The 20,419-nt window shown below is 46.4% G+C and overlaps 1 long non-coding RNA gene across 1 annotated transcript in view; it reads right to left on the bottom strand.

Annotated features, from left to right (window-relative positions):
* Nucleotides 1–20,419, bottom strand: part of LOC137625311 (uncharacterized) — an 87,998-nt gene that overhangs the window by 6,456 nt on the left and 61,123 nt on the right. Inside the window, exon 4 of the long non-coding RNA XR_011040833.1 lies at nucleotides 12,879–12,964. This is a non-coding gene — a long non-coding RNA (uncharacterized lncRNA). The remainder of the gene's footprint in view (nucleotides 1–12,878; nucleotides 12,965–20,419) is intronic.

The raw sequence follows: 20,419 nt of genomic DNA, 5'->3' as shown, positions 1-20,419 counted from the left end.
AGGTGCGTGAGGACATACAGTGTCCACTCGAGACTGCTTTGACTGTCTAGACTGAGCAGTCAAAACAACTCTAGAATGCGGAGGTTGACGCACCGCGTCAAAACAAAACAACTAAGACTGTTGTTGTACCTCTCGAACGTCAACGGAAGGTTCCGTGCGTTACTGAATGTCAACATGCGGCTGGCAGGGTACACTGGAACGCATGGGTGGCGGGACTCTCTCAGCTGGAGTGCGGCAGAAGGTCGCCTCAGCGTCCACAGGACGCACAACCGTGGTTGGTTGTAGGCTAGAGGTTGGTGCAGTGTCAACCTTCTCCGCACGAAAGTCCCGCATCAATGACGTTAACTGAGACTGCATGGTCTGCAGCAAAGACCACTTAGGGTCTACAGGAGCAGGTGCGGCAACAGACGGTGTGACTGCCTGATGCGGTACCGCTTTGCCTCTCTTAGGAGGTGAGCAGTCATCGGAAGACTGCAGCGAGTCCGAACTGACCCAGTGGCTACAACTGGGCCGTTGGACTTGCGCGGAAGGGACCGACTTGCGCTTAATAAGCCGCGAGACCTTGGTCCATGGTTTCTTACGAGAAACCTCTTCCGCAGACGAGAAATAAATGAGCTCTCTCGTCTTTGTGTGGGTGGGGCGATCTTGGGTAGATACGCCCGAAACCATGGTGGGAAAAAACGTCTGTTCGTTGATCAAGGCCTCTCGAACCCATAAGTCGTTCGACATTACTTCTCCCCTGGGCTTGGGAGCTTGCAAGAGGTCCCGGACTAGGTGAACGACAGGCACGAACAGACGAACCCTCGGACGCAACACTGTAACACTTTGCGCATATCACTTTATCGATTTTCTGTTTTGCACTTATTTCACTGAAATCGAAACTTTTACTGATTTCTACCTGAAACACGCAATTCTACCCTCATTAAAAGGTAGTAATTGCGAAATCAGTCGTATAATGCAGCTCATTAATACTAGCAAAAAACAGAAAACATATATAAAGATAAAAAATTCAGTGGCTGGGAAAGAGACTAAACACTAGTTCAAATAAACTACGTTTACAATCTCTCACCGCACATAGCCTGGGGACAAGAATAAAACCCTAGAAACGTTTTACCTTCTTCTCCGTACAGCGACTAGGGACGAGAGTAACACGAGAACAACGTTACCCGCTTGAACGGAACGTTTTCTCTCCTCTCTCTCCCTCCGTCTCTATCTCTCTCTCTCTTTCTCTCTTGATTTCGCACCTAAGAGAAGAGCCCAATTATATGTCAAAAAAACATGTTATTTGACTAAAGGAAAAAACTGAAAGGTTTTCCAAATAAAAAGTTCCTTTAATTTAGAATTTAAAACATTTAAGCTAAGAAAGAATGAACAAAACGTCAGAATCGATTTACTCTTACTGCAAAGTGAAACCGTGATACACTCTCTCTCTATCGTAACGATAGAGCGCATGTTGAACGTCCTGAACGTCAACAACTGCGTAGTCTAAAAAACTAAACGTTAGTTCATCTTTGAAAACAGTACAAAGACTATCAAAGAAATTCTTTCATAAAACATTAAATTTAAAAAGTTTTAAATTCTTTAAAGGCTAAATACTATATAACGGGCTCAACGTTGATTAACTTCGGTTCCAAGTTAGGACCGCCTACTATCAGGAAAGGTCGCATATAAACAAAACATAAAAATTTATTTTTATATGTTTATAATAAATGGAAAGTTAATCGAAGAGGCCTAATAAAGGCAGAGAGATATAAAATATATAGATCTATAACGTGTTAAGCAAAATTACTAAAAACCTAAACACACTTCCGTCTAAGGGAAGGGTCGGCCATTTAAAAGTGAAAGAGAGTCCATACTCTCTTTGTCACCATAATTAAATCTATCCAAAACGAGTTCAAGTTTTGAGATGAAGATAAAAACACCTGCATAGCGAAAGCTCAAAACTAGAATAGTGTACTTCACCAAATAGTTGTGAAAACAAATCCAGTTAGTAACAGCGAATTAGTAGGTCTTGTCGGTAGCCCGACAGAGAGAAAATTGGTTCTGTGTTTACATTGAGTACTGAGTACCTGCTCGACAGATGGCGCTGTTGATGTACACCCCCTACCTGCATAGCGATCGCTGGCGTATTTTGAACGTAGAGTTTTCTGTCGAGCAACAGAGTTGCAGCTTATATAATCACCGGCTAAGTTTAATATTGAAAATTGTTCCTACACATATACAAAAACCTCATCCTTTAATAGAGGACTTATCCTTGGAAGGGAAGAATGTCCCATAACAAAACTAGCTGGCTTAAATCCCGGAACGGCAAAAGACTTTGACATACAAAAGGAGCGGAAGTAATGACTCCTGCCAACTTCGAAACCTGGGAAAACGGTGACCTAGGTTTTCACCAAATAGTGCCAGACGGTCATGGAAGAACCTATATCCATAAAAAGATAAAGTTTGAAATGTACGGTGATTAAAAGCAATGGGTTTGTATACATCTCCAGCCATCATCTTCTTCAAAAGGAGGACAGGAGAAATACTTAAAATGTACAGAAAAGTTCATTGGTTAGGATGCTTACATGTATCAAATGTCCAATCCAGTAAATATAAGCACGGCCGCTGCACCCTAAGAGAAGGGAAACAAAAGTGGAAAAATGACCAACATTCTTACATCTCTTCCTGGACTTACGTCATAACTGCTATCTTAGAGGAGATGCTTCCTCTCCAAAGAGGGGACTAGGTTTGCTAATCAATCTTTGTTCCGTAACTGAATACAAACCAACGCTATTTACATGGGGTAATTACTTTGGCGACAGACGATGACGAGCCATAAAGTTTTAACGAGGGTTTCCTACCCCCACCGCTAGTTAGCGGGGGGTAGGGAGGGGTAGCTAGCTACCCCTCCCCCCTCACACACGCCGGTGATTACAGTGAACCCTCGCTACTTCGCGGTTCGACCATCGCAGATTCACCACTTCGCGGATTTTTTCCATAACCCATATATATACAGTAACATATATATATATATATATATATATATATATATATATATATATATATATATAATATATATATATGCATGTATTTATGTATATATGTATGTATGTATTTATGTAGGTATGTGTATGTGTATACATATATATATATATATATATATATATATATATATATATATATATATATATATATATATATATATATATATATATATATATATATATATATATATATATATATATATATATATATATATATATATATATATACATATATATATATACATATATATATATATATATATATATATATATATATACATATATATATATATATATATATATATATATATATATATATATATATATATATATATATATATATATATATATATATATATATATATATATATATATATATATATATATATATATATATATACATATATATATATATATATACATATATATATATATATATATATATATATATATATATATATATATATATCTAAAGTAGGAAGATGTGATGTAGTTCTAAGGGAATAGTATGGGAAATATGTCTGGGTAATAAGCAAAGCTCTACCTCCAGTTTGTTTTTTCATTATGATCAGAGATAAATGTAAACAAAACATTGGTTGCCATTTTTTAACATGCTTTTTAGCGTGTTTAGGAAACGCATGATATAAAATTGCCTTTAATATTTGTGCCTGTTTTAGTTTAGGGTACTGTAGTACATGCATTAAGTGTTCTGTACATTAAAGGGTAGTTTGTTAACAGTACTACGTACAAGGGAAGGTTTTAAAAGTCTGAATATACATGTTGAATAAATAGGTAAATATGGTGTCACTACTTCGCGGATTTTCACCTATCGCGGCCGCGTCTGGAACCTATCTACCGCGATAAACGAGGGTTCACTGTAACTCACTTTACTTCTGGCTCGGGAAGAGAACAGACCTGCCTGTGCTCTCCCTCGCTTTGACCGCCATATTAATCTGTTTTTGCTTTCTCTCTTTAATAGTGTGTGTGAAGTTAGCCTCTACTGACAATGCGTACCTACCCTGGACTTCCCGGCCGCCCTTGCGGGACCTTTATGTCGGCCGTGGAGACGAACCCGCAATCCTTATGCCCCCAGTGTAGGGGCCAACGGTGTGATAGTTCAAATTTGTGTATTGAGTGTAGGGAGTGGTCTACCTCCCAGTGGGAGAGGTTTGCCCGGCGACGTAAGAAGGCGGCTAAGAGGGATCGTTCTCCTTCCGAGGTTTCTCGAAAGGGAGAAAATCCTAAGTCTTCCTCTTCCGCCGCCCATTCCTCCTCCTAAGCTCCAGCTCGGGCGGCCTCTTCCGAGAGGCCGGCGAGAGGTAGCGTAGACCGTAATGTTGATGTCATTAACCAATCCCGTGGTGAGGGAGAGGTTGTTGCCTACCATAGCGAGGCGGCTGCCCCTCCCCCCTCGGAGGAGGTATTTGTTTCTAACAATGACCTTTTTCAGCTTTGGGCTTCCTTGGGGCTACAGGGTTCGCCCTCCAAGGAAGTCTTGTTTGGTATGGTTAAACGGGGTGAGGCTGCCGAACAATCATCAACCTCACCGGACATAGATCCTCTGTCTGTGTTTGACGTTGTTGTGTCAGAAACATCCCGTAGGTCTGACCAAACTCCTGTTTCTGTGGCTGCGGTAGCAGAAGGCTCTGTCTCTCCCTCTGAACATACTTGGAGGGAGGAGCTTAGTCCTACGGTCTCTCCTTCCGCTGAGACTCCCTCTCGGGGGAGTTCTCTGGTAGAGACGCCTCTTCGGAGGCCTGTTGATGGTCAGCCTGCTGATCCCACGGCCCCTCGTGGGCGTATAAGGCGGAAGGCTCGTCCTTCCATTCGCCGTAGAGGCCTTTCTTCCCCCTTCAAAGGGGTTAGGTTAGAAGGCGTCTCTTCGACTCGTCGTCACCACAGTCCTCTGCGGAGGAGACGACTCGCCGTTCTCCTGATTTACCTGCTACCACCCTTGACCTCTCCAGGGACCGTTCGCGATCCCCGTCAGAGGATGGTTGTCCTTCGGGACAATGCAAGCTGTCACCTCAGCCGTCTACATCTACTGCTGCTGACGCGCTTTATGCGCCGGAGATTGCCACTGCGCAACCTCCTGACCCTTCAGGGTCTCAGGGACTTGTTGCTGTTGTTCCAGCTGTTCCTGATGAAGCGCCTCGGCGCTCACCCTTGGGCGTTCGCGCCACTGTTCCTGCTGATCGCCGTAACCCTTCTGCAGTTCCTGATGTAGCTCGTAAGCGCCCAACTGCGCAGGCACGCCCTACTATAGCGCCGCCGCGCTCTCCTGCGCACTTGCAGCCAGTTCCTGATAAGGCGCCTACGCGCCCACCGGTGCCCAAGCGGCCTTCAGCGCTCACGCGCCCTCCGGCTCCTCGCCGGCCCCCGGTTCCTGTTTCGCCGCGCGCGATCCAGGAGGTTCCTGAGTTGGCGCAAAGGCGGCCACAGGTTCCTTCGGACTCGTCACGCCCTGTGGGGGAGAGACTCGATACGCGTCCCCGCGCGATTCCAGCACCAGCGCTTACCCCATCGTGCCCATCTAAGGAGATCCGCGATAATAGGGAGTCTCTGCGTCCGCGCGCAGTTCCTGACACAGTTCCTTCGCGATCACGCGTCGTGACGACTCAGCTCGTCGCCCCAGAGGTTGCCAAGCCAGCGCACGGGCGCTCACGGCCGCCTCGGGAACCGCGCGAATCTGTTAATGCTACGATCACGCTCAACGCTCCTTAGTTGCGCCCTATTCTTGCTTCACGCCCCGTGCCTATCTTTAAGACAGCCGTGGTGCAAGCGGCTCGATCCTCGCGATGCCAGAAGCCGCGAACCCCGACGCGACCTGTTCCTGATACGCGCCATGCGCGCCCACGATCGCCAGCTCACCTAGCGTTTGCTCAGGCGAGTAAACCGGTCCAGTCGCACCATCAGAGCTCTCGTTCTCAGGTCGCTCGCGACCCTGCTCCCGCGCTATCGCGCCCTCGGCCAGTCCTACCGGACACCCGTTCGGGCACTCCTGTTATCTCTCGCCCTCTGGGCCTGCATCAAATCAGTGCCCGCGCGCTCAGCCGCCTCTTGTTCCAGCTTGCGGCACGCCCACGCCTTCGCCCACTCGCGCTCGCGGGCATGTTCCCGCTCTAGCTCCTGCGCGCCCTCGCACCATCGCTCCCAACCATCCTCCTGCGCGCCCTCCCACCATCGCTCCCAACCATACTCCTGCGCGCCATCGCGCCAGCGATTTTCCAGCTTCGCGCCCTTCTTTCGCAAGCGATCCTGATCTGGGCCCAGTTTATGAGCCCCAGCGCGATCACCGGCAGGCGGTTTCTTCTGTGTCGCGTTCCCCTCCCCACAAGCGCAGACCAGCGCGTTCTCCAGAGGGGGAACGCTCCTCTGACAGGTCTAGGGATTCTTCTCTTACAGCCCGTCAGGCGAACCCTCGTGTGTCGACTCCTCCTAGGGATCTGTCGATCCCTTTCCCTTCAGAAGGAGTGTCTGACAGCAGCGCTGCTGTCAGTCAGCAGCCCTGATTCGACACCCTACTCAGAGCTCTCGTGCGGACTATTAAGCCAACACTCTCTGATTCGGGTCACGATCCAGCGGCAGCTTCCTCCCCCCTGAAGAGGAAGAGAGGAGTTCCTCCCGTGGATCCTCCTCCGAGGCCTGAGCTGTCCCCGCGTAGATCCTTGCGCAAAGATCCTTCTCCCCGTCAGACCTTCTCGCCCTCTCCTGCGGAGGAGGATTACCCCTCCTCAGGGGAGTCGGTTGAGCGGGAATACTCTCCCATCGCACCAATGGTGGATGTTCCTCCTCTTCCCGAGAGATCTCCTCGTCCCGAGGTGGAGAAGGACTTGCCCCCTTCGCTTTTGGAGTCCTGCATCCCTCCTAGGAGGGAACCTAAGGACTCTAAGACGATTCCAAAATCGTCTTCTAGGATCAGACAGGAACGGCCCAGGAACGTAGAGGATACCCACGTTTCCCCCTAGGAAGAGCCTCTGGGGCCTGGAGACCTCGCTGCAAGTCCATCTGGAGGCGAGCCCCAGGAGTCAGAGCACGCGTTCTGGCAGGTCCTGACTCTCATGAGGAACCTTAATGGGATTCCAGACCCTGAGGTCCCACCTCGTGAGGGTAAGGACACGGTCCTGGATCGCATCTTTGGCACTCAGAAGCTCTCTAGAGCCAGCGCAGCATTGCCCTGGTCACAGGGGATGAAGAGTGCCAAGGACAAGATCGAGGGCCAGCTCGCGGAGCTTGCCTCCTCCAGTAGATCCAGTGCCGGAAGTAAGCTCCTCCCTCCTGCTCTTGTCCATCAGAGGAGGTACTTTAAAGTCCTTGAGGAGTCTACGTTGAGCCTTCCCCTACATCATTCCGTGGAAGGGCTCACAGGGGGAGTTCCTCACGAGAGGCTCTCCAACCGGCACATATCCTTCTCAGCCACTGAGATCCAGAGCCAGGAGAAGGTCATCAAGTGCGCTATGCAAGCCACTTCTTGGCTTGACATCTGGCTGGGGTCTCTGGGCATTCTGGTGCGTTCCGAGGATCTCTCCAAGGAGAGCACCAGAAAGGCACTGGAAACTTTTCTCCTCTCGGGTACTCGGACCATCGAGTTCCTGTCCCACCAAGTCTCGAGCTTGTGGGCCAACACGATCCTCAAACGCAGGGACGCTGTTGTTGAGAGGTTCCACCATAAGGTTCCCAGTGCCGAGTCGAGCAGGCTCAGACACTCTTCCGTCCTCGGTAAGATCTTGTTTGAGCCTAAGGATGTGGAGCTCTCTGCCGAGAGGTGGAGGAAATCCAACCAGGATTCCCTCATCCATAGGGCCCTTACATCAAGGCCCTATAAGCCCCCGGCGGTTCAGCAGCCTCGTCCCGTCAAGGATACGAAGAAGACTACCGTAGCAGTGAAGCCCAAGGTATCTAAACCCTTTCCTGCCAAGGGCAGGAGGGGTAAAAAGTCCTCCAGGGGAGGCAAGAACCCTAGAGGCCGGAAGCGCTAGGGTTGGCATTCCCCCCGCGTGTCCACCAGTGGGGGGATGCCTGCAGAGTTGCAAAGCAAGGTGGCAGCAACTCGGGGCGGATGCCTGGACGGTCTCTGTGATATCTCTAGGGTATCGCGTCCCGTTCATAGCATCTCTCCCTCCCCTGACAGCGAATCTAGTGTTGTTGAACTCTTTTGCCATGGGATCGGCAAAAGGGCAGGCCCTTCGAGCCGAGGTCCAGACCATGTTGGAGAAGGACGCTCTCCAGGAGGTCATGGACGGGTCCCCAGGCTTTTACAGTCGACTCTTTCTTGTGAGAAAGGCGTCTGGAGGCTGGAGACCAGTCATCGACCTCTCGACACTGAACGGGTTTGTCAAGCAGACCCCGTTCAGTATGGAGACGGCAGACACGGTCAGGCTTGCAGTGAGACCGCGAGACTTCATGTGCACACTGGATCTGAAGGACGCGTACTTCCAGATCCCAATTCATCCGTCTTCAAGGAAGTACCTGAGATTTTGCCTAGACAACAAGATCTTCCAGTTCAAGGTGCTGTGTTTCGGTCTCTCCACAGCCCCTCAGGTGTTCACCAGAGTCTTCACCATCATCTCTTCTTGGGCTCACAGGATCGGCATCCGTCTCCCTTGTTACCTGGACGACTGGCTGATCCTGGCGGACTCGGAGGCATCCCTTCTTCGCCACCGATACAAGCTCCTCGAGGTTTGCCGGGATCTGGGGATCGTGGCAAACCTCGAGAAGTCCTCTCTGCAGCCCTCTCAGAAGCTGGTGTATCTAGGCATGATCATAGACACCAATCTCCACAAAGCCTTCCCATCAGACGAAAGGATAGCAAGGCTGAGGAAGGTTGCGAAACCTTTCCTCAATCGAGAAGAGCTCTCAGCCCAGTCGTGACTTCGTCTCCTCGGCCATCTCTCCTCCCTGACCCACCTCGTTCCCAACAGTCGTCTCAGGATGAGATCCCTTCAGTGGCGACTCAAGTCTCGGTGGCGTCAAGGACTCGACTCCCGGGACATCCTGATCCCCATGGGATCTGCGGAACGAGCGGACCTCGGATGGTGGGTGGCAGACGAGAACCAGCGAAAGGGAGTGGATCTTCTCGTCTCTACCCCGGAGTTGATGCTGTTTTCGGACGCATCAAACAGGGGGTGGGGTGCCCACGTTCTGAACCACAGGGCCCTAGGCCTGTGGTCAGAATCAGAAAAGTACCTGCTGGAGATGAAGGCCGTCTTTCTGGCCCTTCAAAAGTTCCACCAAGTCCTTTCGGGCCACTCCGTAGTGTTGATGAGCGACAACACTACGGTGGTGGCTTACATCAGCAAGCAGGGAGGTACCTTTTCACAACAGCTATCCCATCTTGCAGTAGAGATCCTGAGATGGTCCGAAGCCCACTCGATATCACTTGTGGCTCGCTTCATTCCAGCAAGAGGAATGTGCTCGCCGACAGTCTGAGCAGAGCGACGCAGATAGTGGGTACCGAGTGGTCTTTGGATCCAACAAAGTCCTGACTTTGTGGGGTTCCCCGACTGTGGACCTGTTCTCTACAGCGTTGAACACCAAGCTTCCGCTATACTGCTCTCCAGTCCCGGACCCCAAGGCCCTCTGGCAAGAAGCCTTCCAACAACGGTGGGACAACGTAGACGTGTACGCCTTTCCCCCGTTCTGTCTGATGAGGAGGGTCCTCAACAAGACCAGAACATCGGTCAACCTCTCGATGACCTTGATAGCTCCGCTATGGCATCACGCAGAGTGGTTTCCGGACCTTCTGCAGCTCCTCACGGAGATACCGAGGGAACTCCCTCCATGTCACGAGCTACTCAAACAACCACACTCCAACATCTTTTACAAAGCCGTAGCTTCGCTTCGACTTCACGCCTTGAGACTATCCAGCATCTCCTCAAAGAGAGAGGGTTTTCGCAACAAGTTGCGGAAAGGATGTCTGGCCACCTGCAAAGGTCATCCGCAGGAGTCTACCAGGCGAAGTGAAGAGTCTTCTGTGGTTGGTGCCGTGGAAGGGGTATTTCTCCCCTCGATGCCACTTTACCAGCAATAGCGGAGTTCCTTGTGTATCAGCGGGAAGAAATGCGCCTTTCAGTCTAGGCAGTGAAAGGCTATCGCTCAGCCTTAAGTCTTGCCTTCAGGCTCAAAGGAATGGACATTTCCTCCTCGCTGGAACTGTCTCTTCTCATACGGAGTTACGAACTTACCTGCCCTCAGTCGGAAGTGAGACCTCCTCCATGGAACGTGGTTCGAGTTCTCAGGTCTCTTAAGAGGCCTCCCTACGAACCATTGCGCCAGGCTTCTGATCGCCACCTTACCTGGAAGACGGTGTTCCTGCTAGCTCTGCCCTCGGCCAAGCGAGTCAGTGAATTGCATGGTCTCTCCTACGACGTCGCCCATTCAAGGGGATGGGGTGAGGTAACGTTCGGCTTCGTCCCTGAGTTCGTTGCTATGACTCAGAACCCGGGAGTGCGGGACCCTAGGTTCGACTCTTTCCAGGTCTCGAGTCTTCGTTCTGTAACAGATGACCCAGACCATCTCCTACTGTGCCCAGTCAGGAGTCTGAGGTTGTATCTCAAAAGAACAGCTGCAGCCCGCCCCCAGGTGCGGAACTTGTTCGTCAGCACCGGGGAAACGAAGAGGAGGGTTACCAGAAATACCATCTCGGCCTGGATCCGCAAGGTGATCCACCTGACCTTGAGTTCTGACCCTCCTCCGTCGCGGTGCCCTAGGGCGCATGATGTCAGAGGCGTTGCTACGTCTCTGGCCTTCAAGAAGAACTTTTCGGTGACGCAGGTCCTGCAAGCTGGGATGTGGAAGCGTCAGACCACCTTCACGGCTCACTACCTGCAAGACGTGACACACAGGAGGCTCGATAGGTTTTCTATCGGCCCTGTGGTGGCTGCACAACAGCTGGTCTAACCTCAGGCTCCTAATTGGACAAGTAGCAGAGGGTTGAGGGCATTGTTACCCAGTTTTAGTCTGTGTGAATGAAAAGATCTGTCTTGCCCTTTTCTTTTGTTCATCCTCTCCTCCTTGGAGAAAAACAGCATCCTGGGTCCTTTGCACAGCTGACCTCGAAGTATTAAGTTGTAATACTGTCATGTCCCCATACCCTGACGAGGTGGTATTGGGTAGTCCTAGCCTAGATTTCCCTCTAAAGAACTCCAGGCCAACTTCCTAGGACATGTCACTGCTCACCTTCACACACGACTTACGTAGGCCGCAGCAGCTCCTCAACTGTCAGCGAGGCGCAGGGGCCCCAACCCTTGAGTTTCCTTGATGGACTCGGGTTAGGAGCCCCCAGGCAAGCCAAAGCCAGTATGGCAGGGGACTTACCTCCCTTCCTAAGGGTTGAGTCACCCCATGTAAATAGCGTTGGTTTATATTCAGTTACGGAACAAATGACAAATTCGTAGATAATTTGTATTTTTCCTAACGATACAAACCTTAGCTATTTACAGTTATCTGCCCGCCAGCCCTGTCCCCCAAGATAAGCCCTACTGTACTTATAAGTAAAGTGAGTTAATCATCGGTGTGTGTGTGAGGGGGGAGGGGTAGCTAGCTACCCCTCCCTACCCCCCCGCTAACTAGCGGTGGGGGTAGGAAACCCTCGTTAAAACTTTATGGCTCGTCATCGGCTGTCGCCAAAGTAATTACCCCATGTAAATAGCTAACGTTTGTATCGTTAGGAAAAATACAAATTATCTACGAATTTGTCATGCTGAGCAGCTAACGCAAGCCCAAGGGTAAAAGTCTCCAGGGACTTATGGGTATAATCACAAAGGTAGTGAGTGGTAAAGGTTGGCTGGTGCTTCCAGACTCAAGCCTTCAAAACTTGCAATGGTGACAGGTTTGTTCTGAAGACCAGTGTCAGATCAATCACCCTGATTTTGTAAGCATGTGAACTTATTTCTGGTTCTTCAAATGACGCCGGATATGCTGGTCTGAAGATTTTCCACTTTTCTTGGTAGAAAGATGCAGAGGGGATCTTCATAGATATCGAGACATCTGTACATTGCCTCGTGAAAAGCCCTTCGCTCTGAGGAGAAGCTGGATAGTCTCCACCCGAGAAGTGGCAGGGAGGTAAACGATGCTCAGTTCAAACGAGAGTTGAGAGAAAAATGTTTCTTTCCGCTATGGGAACCTCATAAAAGAAGGTTCCCGGTACCACACTCTCTCCCACTGCATAACTTAGGTTTTTTTCCATTAACACACCTCAAACATAACTGTCCACAATACCATCATCATCACCACCATCTCCTCCTTCGCTTATTGACGCAAAGGGTCTCGGCTAGATTTCACCAGAAGTCTCAGCACTTCTCCACTCATCAGCTCCCACTTCACGCTTCATATTCTCAGCTATGTAGGCCTGGGTCTTCCAACTCTTCTAGTGCCTTGTGGAGCCCAGTTAAATGTTTAGTGAACTAATCTCTTTTATAGAGTCACTTGCCTTAGTTATAAGGCACTGCACATCACAAGGAACTAGCTATTTTTTGATGAATCTAGCCAATGAATCCTCTATGGATTTAGTCTACAATACCATTTAATAAAATTGATAAAAAAAAAAAAAGCAAAAGATTAAAACACGCAGACGAGGCCGCCGAGAGGTGTCTGTACTCTCTGGCGGTCAAAGTCCAACTGAATGTTATGCTACATAGCAGGTGGGAGGGGCCTACCCACTAGCTACTAGTAATACCTAGTTAAAAGTTTAAATAGCTGTTCTAGCTTCGTTGAAGTCACAGTCCTACCAATGGTTGAAGGTTTGTATTATGTGTATGAACAAATATCCCTTAAAGTAAGTCTGATATCAAAGTAGCCAAGATGAGTAACAAATATTTCTATTACAAAAAATACCAACTACAAAATACTCACAAATTAAAGAATCCAAAAGTGGTTCTTCAAATATATATCCCTGGAAAATGCAGAACTGTCCACAATTGGTTGACAAATACTCACACCTGGAAAAAAGGAAGATCTTTATTGTAATTCACACTACACGATACAGTATGTACTACGATCCTTATTATTATGAGAAAACCAAAATGCTCCAAAGACAAATTTCAACTGGACATTGTATCAAAAACATTTAAATATGAGTGCATATTCTTACTTGAGGACTTGTGGAATGTATAGAGGGAATTTCTGTTATTTCTTATATAAATCATAATCCAGGATACTACAGTACTGCATTGCTTTAAATTGAACAGTTTTATACCCTACTCACCTTAAGAATTTTTCATTTCTGGGTCGACCTGTGACGGCCGGTGAAAAAGTCCTTCTTTGTACTTTTTCTGATATAAATCTTCCAAATATACCAGAAAAAATTAAAAGATTAAAAGCATGGAATGCAGAGGTTACAACCCTCGCGCGAGCACCTTGGTGGTGTCGTATATCTAACAAGGGCGTTTGTAAAACACTATTCACAGGCTGTCTTCCATTTAGATAATCCCTTCATCAAAGGGGGAGGGCTGTGACAGGCCCTAGAGAATACAGTTGGGTTACCCTACCGACACCTACCACTCGCGCTCACCATGTTATCCTTCTGTTTTTGGACTTGCGAGCAAGTTGAATTTGTTTGGCCACAGTGTTTTTTAGAAGAGTTTCTAGTTATTTCAACATAACTGACGTTGCTACTTCACCCTTACCAATGTTAAGTACCATAGTTTGTTTTGGCAGCTTATTGCAGTACAGTGAACCCTCGTTTATCGCGGTAGATAGGTTCCAGACCCGGCCGCGATAGGTGAAAATCCGCGAAGTAGTGACAGCATATTTACCTATTTATTTAACATGTATATTCAGACTTTTAAAACTTTCCCTTGTACGTAGTACTGTTAACAAACCACCCTTTAATGTACAGAACACTTAATGCATGTACTAACGTACCCTAAACTAAAACAGGCACAAATATTAAGGGCGACTTTATATCATGCGTTTCCTAAACACGCCAAAAAGCACGATAAAAACTGGCAACCAATGTTTTGTTTACGTTTATCTCTGATTATAATGAAGAAACAAACGCATTTACACATCTGTGTATAGGTTAGTTTCTGCATCGATTATATTGATTATTCGGTACAGTATGTTGATTTGGTTATTACTAATGTTTTACTTAATTTTTCTTAGGACTTCCAAATGAAATGTTTTTCTTTATGATGCCGCCTGAAACGACGGCGTCATAAAGTACGGTCAGTAAACAAACTAAGGAATTTAACGCGCATGATGAAAGGGATAAATAATGATATTACAGTAAAAGCTTTAATAAAATATGTTATTACAAATATTATTTACCGTATCTATATAAAATCATACATACGTAGCAAAGCAGGAAAACAATCTACGAGAGAGAGAGAGAGAGAGAGAGAGAGAGAGAGAGAGAGAGAGAGAGAGAGAGAGAGAGAGAGTTGTTTTACATACGTAAATGTAAATTTTAAACAAAAAAAAATAACCCCATTTCATATAAAATAGATTACAAATATTTTACTTTATCATATTACAGTAGTCTGTATAATACTGTAAAGTTCAGTACAGTATGTTGTTGTTAAAGTCGTGGCGATGAAATTCTCACGAAACAAAAACACGCCATTTGAGTACAACAGCTGATTCTCTCTCTCTCTCTCTCTCTCTCTCTCTCTCTCTCTCTCTCTCTCTCTCTCTCTCTCTCTCTCTCCTCTCTCTCTCTCTCTCTCTCTCTCTTCGTGTTCTACAATACTTACATTTAGATGAAGAAGCTAAAATTAGTTTTCTTAGTGTCAATTAAATACGAAACGAAATAATTAGGCCGAGTCTACATCCATTTCAATCATAGCTAAAAATACGGCATCCGATTTCATCAGCAAACCACTATTTTTTGGGAAATATCATTTTATTCTAGAAAATTGCCACTCTTTAAATAGTTAATTGCACATTAAGAAAGCATGTACTTTTGTTTTTAAATTTCGGGTTTGTTTTAAAAATTGAGTATTGTTGACTTCTTTTTTTTTTTTACTTTTGGCTGTGATTAGATCAGCTGTCATCTAGCTGCCGCTCTTGAGTGTGTACGAATACACTAACAGAGTATCATTTATACCATTTCTTAACTTATTCAAACCATCTACTGTACAGTATACAGTTGATATTACATAAGCACCAATGTGTTATAACCTATCAATTTTTTTTGTTTATTACATTGAAACCCCCCCCCTTCTCTCTCTCTCTCTCTCTCTCTCTCTCTCTCTCTCTCTCTCTCTCTCTCTCTCTCTCTCTCTCTCTCTCTCTCTCTCTCTCTCTCTGTGGGCTACTTTTCACTACCTCCCATTCCTTACCTCTCTCTATCTCTCTAACAAATGATATCTTTGTTGCTCCTCAAAGTTTCATTTATATTGAAAATCAATCACGATTCAATTTTCCTTACTTTCTCCAATCTTGCACCATCGGTCACTTCGCGGTATTTTCGATATTTCTGGAAAATCCGCGATATATGTATATACATGGGTTATGAAAAAAATCCGCGAAGTGGTGAATCCGCGATGGTCGAACCGCGAAGTAGCGAGGGTTCACTGTACCGGGCATTTGTTCTGTTTCCAATATGGTGGTTTTTAGTTTTGGAAGAGATTGTCCTGCCGAGATATCGGCAGCCATTTTGGGTTATGTTCGCTTCGGTAAATTTTCTAGTTATTTTTGCCCATCTGGTACTCTGTCATCTAGGTTATATCACTTACGTTTTATGGCCTTTTGTGTTATCATTAATTATTATTAGTTTTTACTATGGTATTTATTTGCTTGCAAGTCCAATTTGGACCTGCGAAGAATAGCGATTTAAAGTTTAGCGATTTAGTCTGTTAGTTTGTACTCGCCTCGGGAAGGCTCGATTTAGACTATATCCTTGTTTATTTGTTACGTTGTCGTTATTCTTCGTTCTTGGTTATTACAATTACTAAGAAAAAAGCAATCAATTTTATTAATTTTCTTATATTATTGTGTGATGTTAGTTTTTTATTATGTAACCTTGAGAGCGAGAGCATAGTGCTCGTTTCCTGTTCTACAGATATGAGTTATCCCTTCTCTCGTTTTCTTTATTAGCTCGAGTAAGAGAGGTGAATTTCCCGTTCTCCGTTTTATACGATCACGAGTTATTCAGGCCTCCTCTTATTATCAGAGTTGATGATAGTACGTATAATGTTATACACGTTTTATTGATGTGGTTACTGTTAATATAGCTAACACTATTATAGGTACGTTAGTGTACAGTATGAGTCATTAATTGGGGTCGTTTTATACCGACACCCTTAGCTCCGCCTTGAGTTATGCTTAGCTCCGCCTTGAGTTATGCTCCGCTATAATGGATACTCATTGGGTGAAAACTAGTCAGATATTTGGAGTGCAACGGTGAAATCCGGCACTCAGACTCCGGCTGAGGCCTTTTGCATACGAACCTTTGTCATGTTTGATCACAATTACACCTTTACCGCCCCTTTTTTCATCGAATCTCCGGCTTCGCTGGAGATAACACAAACATTCATTGAGGTTAATGTTATCGTACCGGTGACGGTCACGATATCACGATGACGGGCCTTTGTCACTGGATCCCCGGTACAAACAGAGATCAAGCAGACGTCCAGAATCGGAGTTAACAATGTGATACCGATTAAGATTTCACAGTTTCATTATTACGGTCCCTTTTTTATCGAATCTCCGGCTTCACTGGAGATAACACAGACATTCAGTATTGGGGAATGTTATCGTACCGCTGAGTATCACGTTTTCACGATGACGGACCTTTGTCACTGGTTCTCCGGTACAAACAGAGATCAATCAGACGATCAGAATCAGAGTATGAACCCTTTTCATGAATAATCACAATATCTTTATTACGATCCTTTTCTTGCCAAGCCATATGTTCTTGCAGAAGGATGACCTGGTGAGCGCGAGTGGTAGGTGTCGGTAGGGTAACCCAACTGTTTTCTCTAGGGCCTGTCACGGCCCTCCTCCTTTGATGAAGGGATTATCTAAATGGAAGACAGCCTGTGAATAGTGTTTTACAAACGCCCTTGTTAGATATACGACACCACCAAGTTGCTCGCGCGAGGGTTGTAACCTCTGCATTCCATGCTTTTAATCTTTTAATTTTCTCTGGTATATTTGGAAGATTTATATCAGAAAAAGTACAAAGAAGGACTTTTTCACCGGGCGTCACAGGTCTCTCCCCAGAAATAGATTTTTCCTTCGTCAAAATCCCTTTATTCTCCGTATCTCTAGAACTGAATATATGTATGGTCTTTTAGACAGTCTTGGTGTGGATTCTAGATTTTGACATTTAGTTCCCATATGCTCCAGCCTTGCTCCAGAAGGGATGGCTTTTCTCTTGCTTAGGGTCAAAGACTTTTAATTAGTTCAGGACGTAAAGATGCATTTCTGTAGTAAAAGTATCTGCTTGTCCAAGACATCGAAAACTTGCAGCTAATCCAGTTTTTGTTCATCCATCATACCCTACACTTTCTCTACATTTTTAGCTTCATCTTTTACAGTTTTAGCTTCAAATAAAACCTAAAGGCAGTCACATTTGTGAGTCTTACCTTTTCTTTTCATGAGTCTCAATACTACAAAGTATACCATGAGTTTCAGTCAAGCAATGATTAATTGTAGCATGATCTTCCTCATCAAATAGTTGAATCAGTGGATCTTCTTCAGAAGTTAAAACTAGGCACAAAATGCTTTTCTATTGACCTAGTTCAAATCAGTCTCATTTTATAGTTGATAATTTACTTTTATGTTTAACATTGTTATTCATCTTGATGTTTATTTTTCTCCTTCTAACTTTTTCTACTGTAGTATTTCTTGGGCTTGTGTTGCTTTTTCAACTAGGGTTGCACCTTGGCTAGTAATAATAATAATGAAGAGTAACAAAAGGGTGAAAGTTCATCACCGATGCAGCTGAGGAGATGAACACGGACTGTGGATTAAGTCAGACATATTTAAATTTAAAACTAAAACAGAAGTGACACTGACAGAGGTGACAGTGGACAGAGACGACGCGGTTCCAAATGCAGGAGAAGCAGTTCATCTTTGCAGGGGTTCAAAACTATTAAACCAAAAGGCTACAAGTTTTCATACAGTAATGCACATATAACGACTCCTCGATTTCAGGCTACGACTGGAAGGTTTCAATATGGCAAAGCCAGAGAGCAGAATTAGATCTAGCCATTTTCCATCAACAACTTCAACTATGATGAAATATAAGCTGGTGTGCTTTCTAATTTGTGGCCCTAAAATATGTAGGACATAGTTACTAACCTTGATAACTTCCACTTAAATTTAGATAATTAAAAATCTTATAACACTAACTGTTCCGTCTGTTGCCATCATCTGTGAAAACCGTTGAAACAAGTGCTGATGAACAGCACTGAAAATGATACACAAAAAGTAGGTCTTGCTTACTCTAAGATGGATAACCTTACTTCTTTGGCTTTTCATATTACATATACAAACCAGGTTTGTATAGTAAGGAAAAATACAAATCATTTCGAAATTTGTCATTTGTTCCGACACTACATAGAAACCCTTACGCTCTTTATAGCGGAGACTCACTCCAAGGTGGGTTAAAGTCCAAAAACCAACTGGCTGGTGGCTGACACGAGGTGAAGTAAGGGCCAGACAAACTTCTTTCATTCATGCAGACTAAAACCAGGTAACAATGCCCTCAACCTTCTGCTACCTGTCCATTAAGGAGCCTGAGGTTTAGACCAGCTGTTGTGTAGCCACCACAGGGCCGATAGAAAACGTATCGAAGCTCCTATGGGTCACGTCCTGCAGGTAGTGGGCTGTGAAGGTCGTTTGACGCCTCCAGACTCCAGCTTGTAGCACCTGCGTCACAAGAGTAGTTACTCTTGAAGGCCAAGGACGTTGCAATGCCTCTGGCGTCGCGTGCCCTAAGGCGACGTGACGGAGTAGGATCTGGATTCAGGGCGTGATGGACAACCCTACGAATTCAGGCTGAAAAGGTATTCTTGGTGACCCTCCTCTCCGTCCTTCCTGTGCTCCCAAACAGGGCTTGCACGTGAGGACGAACTCCAGCTGTTCTTAAGATAACACCTTCGACTCCTTGCTGGGCATAGTAGGAGAAGGTCTGGGTCATCTGTTACAGAACGGAGAATCGAAATCTTGAAGGAGACGAACCGAGGGTCCGGGCTCCAAGATTTTGAGACTAGTGACCAGCTCAGGGACAAACCTGAACGATACCTCCCCCTCTCCTCTTGAATGGGCGACGACGTACGAGAGACCAGAGCAGGAGCACCGTCATCCAAGTCAGGTGACGATCAGAAGACTGGCGTAATGGTTCGCAAGGAGATCTCTTGAGAGCCCTGGGGGCCCGAACCATGTTCCCATGGAGGAGGTCTCACTTCCGACTGGGGGCAGGTAAGTTCGTAGCTTCGAATGAGCGAAGAAAGAACCAGCGAGGAGGGAATGTCTATTCCTTCAGCCTGCAGGCCAGGCTAAGGCTGAGTGATAGGTTTTCACTGCCGAGAGCGAAAGGCGCATTCCCTCCCGCAGGTATACAATAATTCCGCTATTGCTGGAATAGTGGCATCAAGGGGAGAGATACCTCTCCCACGACACCAACCACAGAAGACTCTCCACTTGGCCCGGTAGACCCCTGCGGATGACTTTAGCAGGTGTCGAGACATCCGCTCCGCAACTTGTTGCGGAACTCCTCTCCTGAGAGGGAATGCTGGATAGTCTCCAGGCATGAAGCCGAAGCGATGCTACGGCTCTGTGGCAGATGTTGCAGTGCGGTTGCTCGAGTAGCTCGTGTCGTGGGGGAAGCTCTCTCGGGAGTCCCATCAGGGGATGCAGAAGGTCCGGGAACCACTCTGCAAGATGCCGTAGCGGAGCTATCAGAGTCATCGACAGGTTGACCGATAATCTGGTCTTGTAGAGCACTCTTCTCACCAGACAGAACGGTGGGAAGGCGTAGACGTCGATGTTGTCCCACTGTTGTATGGAGGCATCTTGCCAGAGTGCCCTGGGGAAGTAGTACAGCGACAGCTTGAAGTTGAAGGCTGTCGCGAACAGGACCACAAAGTCTGGACTTTGTTGGCTACTAGGGGTCCCCAAGACCACTCGGCACTCACTATCTGCAAGGCTCTGCTCAGACTGCGGAGAGCACATTCCTTTGCCCGGAATGAAGCGAGCCGATAGTGGTATTGAGTGGAAACGGTTCATCTCAGTATCTCTACTGCAAGATGGGAAAGCTGTTATGAAAGGTACCTCTCTGCTCGTTGAAGTAAGCCACTACCGTGGTGTTGTCGCTCACGGAGTGATCCGCCAGGGGTGTTGGAATTGTTGAAGGGCTAGATATACGGCCTTCATTCCTAGCAGATTGAAGTGGAGGTACCTTACTGATTCTGACCATAGGCCTGAGATCCTTTGGTTCAGAA

The sequence above is a fragment of the Palaemon carinicauda genome, chromosome 32 (assembly GCF_036898095.1).
Source record: "Palaemon carinicauda isolate YSFRI2023 chromosome 32, ASM3689809v2, whole genome shotgun sequence".
Classification (NCBI taxonomy): domain Eukaryota; kingdom Metazoa; phylum Arthropoda; class Malacostraca; order Decapoda; family Palaemonidae; genus Palaemon; species Palaemon carinicauda.
The sequence above is the reverse complement of the archived record's forward strand: the minus strand, read 5'-3'. Positions and strand labels throughout refer to the sequence as shown.